At 31.6% G+C, this 2,586-nt stretch overlaps 1 protein-coding gene across 1 annotated transcript in view; it reads right to left on the bottom strand.

Moving 5' to 3' along the window:
• The window catches only part of RADX (RPA1 related single stranded DNA binding protein, X-linked), a 77,882-nt gene that overhangs the window by 4,476 nt on the left and 70,820 nt on the right, over nt 1–2,586 (bottom strand). The window lies entirely within an intron of this gene.

Below are 2,586 nucleotides of genomic sequence, written 5' to 3'. Positions count from 1 at the left end.
TGGCTGGTGGGTTTGAACTGCCAGCCTTCTGGTTAGCAGTCAAATGCCTTAGGCACTACGCCACCAGAATAGGCTTTTATCGAGTTCAGTCACAGGCACTTTGGAGTTGCTTTGTAACTGCAGCATATTCCAACCTGTCCTGTAATATAGTGTGGTATTCCTGTCTCACAAAATGCTATGGGAAACCCTAATTACCAAGAGAATAATTCAATTGTTTTCTTACATGTGTTAAAAATCCTTCTGAACCATGCTTTACTTCTGAAATATTTATTAGTGCTTAAGTTAACTCAACGCTTTCGAAGACTAGGAATCATATATATCCATGTACTCCATAGTTAAAGACAACACCAATTAGGATATCTTATCAGTAAGTATTATTCAATAAATGACTTAGGATAAATTAGCCATTTATCCCATTTGAGAAAAGAAAAAAAGCTGGATACCTATCCCACTTTCTTTATCAAATAAATTCCAAATGGATTAGAATTTTAAGTTATAAAAATGAAAGCATAAAATCACCAGTAAATTAAAAAAAAAAAATGTGGACTGGGCGATGCCTTTCTGAACATGACCTAAAACCAGCAGCTACAAAATAAAAGACTGATAACTTGAGTACATATAAATTTTCTTAAAACACCAAAACAAACTTCCTATTGAAAAGCAGGAAGTAGGTAAAAGTATTTGCAATATGTCATTTCTTTAATATGCAAAAATAACATACAAATTAATAAGAAAAAATAGTCTTATAGAAAAATGGAAAAAGTAAAACTAGCAGTTCATAGAAAGAAAAAAAAAACACTGATGGCCAGCAAACATACGAACATGTTCAGGCTTAGAAATAATTAAGAAAAATGAAAATAATGAGATATTACTTTTTTGCCTATCAGTCTGCCAAAGACAAATAAAACTGATAATACCTAGTGTTTATAATGGTATGAGTAAACTGGTACTCTTGCTTTTAGTTAAAAGTATAAATTGGTATAACCTTTTTGGAGGACAATATCTACCAAAATTTTAAATGTATACACCTTTTGAGCTAACACCTTCCAGGAATTTATATTACAGAAGTATTTGTGTAAGTGTACTAAGCTACAAAGTTCTACATTTGTATAGAGATACCCATTATAGAACTGTTTGCTAATTGCAAAAACATTCTGAAACAATTTAAATGCTCATCAGTAGAGGATTGATTAAATAAATTGGGGTACAATAACACAGCAAAATACTTTGTAGTTATTTTTAAAAACAAGGTAGTTTTCTATATAATCATATGAATTATGTCCAAGATATTATTGTCAAAGGGAAAAAGCTGGTTATGGAATCATCTGTTTAATAATATTCCATTTCTGTATATTAATGTGTTCGTGTATGGGTGTATATATATGCTATATAAAAATAATTTCTAAGAGTTTTCAAAGAAAATTAATATTGATTATCTCAAGAGTGGGTTGGTCGAGGAGGCTGAACCTAGAAAGGCAAAGAAAAGATCTCTCACTTTTACTCTATACGTTTCTGTACTGTTTGAATTTTTAAGTTATGAGCATGTATGAATGTTTTTAATAAAAAAAACTAGTTTGTAAAAAATATTCTTGAAAGATGGCACCAATGTTATATTATGAGATACTTTGTTACACCATTGTGTAAATATTTTTATCTTTCAGTTTGGCATCATGGAAGGAATGGAAAAGTTGGATGGAAGGAATCAGATCTGGGTTTCAATCCTAGCTCTGTTACCCATGCTGGTGAATCTCTCTGATTTTCAGTTTAATCGTCTATAAATAGGGGACAATAGTGTTCAACTTATAAGGTTCTCAGTAGCATTAGTTATGATGTATGTAAAATGTCTAGGCGTAGTGCGCAGCACACAGCTAACTGGTGTTATTATTATTGATGCTATGTCATGAAAACTGTGACATTCTACATACTGAAGCTTTTGATTACCACTTCATTTTTCTCCTCTAGTGATACTTGTCCTTCATGTCCCAAATATTAATTGCAGAATGGTACTAGATATTTTTCAAGTAACTGTGCTAGTGACTATTGGAAGAATGTTAGCACTAGCAACTAACAGGTAGTTGAGAAATTTGACTTGTTATTTTATACCAGTAATAACATATATACACAGCAGAAGAAATATGACAGAAGCGAATGTTAAATGAAGCAAGAACACGAGTACACAAATATTTAAGCTATGTTATTAGGGCACAACTTAAAGAAATTAGTAATTTCTGAAAGTCAAAGGAGCTGCAGTGTAGGAAATATTACAAGTCAACTAATGTATCATCTCTAAAATGGACTGTGGGCAAAATAAAAAACCTCATTGTTTGTAAAACTAAGTTCTCAAATTCAACCTGCAGTAACCATTACCACCAAAAGTTACTTCATCATCAGCCACAGCTCATAAGATAGATTTAAAAACAACATATACTCAAGAGTTTCATCAGCTTAGGAAGACCCACCACAAAATCCCAAGATAATAAAGCCTTTCTTAAAAGCTCTTTTAAATGTAATCTCTTGATAAACTCAATGAAAACTGCTAGAAATTTTTACCACATGCTTAGAAAGAGAAGTAACAGAAACTGAATA

Source organism: Orycteropus afer, unplaced genomic scaffold (genome assembly GCF_000298275.1).
Source record: "Orycteropus afer afer isolate SDZICR_OR568_19922 unplaced genomic scaffold, OryAfe1.0 scaffold00336, whole genome shotgun sequence".
NCBI classification, from domain to species: domain Eukaryota; kingdom Metazoa; phylum Chordata; class Mammalia; order Tubulidentata; family Orycteropodidae; genus Orycteropus; species Orycteropus afer.
The sequence above is the reverse complement of the archived record's forward strand: the minus strand, read 5'-3'. Positions and strand labels throughout refer to the sequence as shown.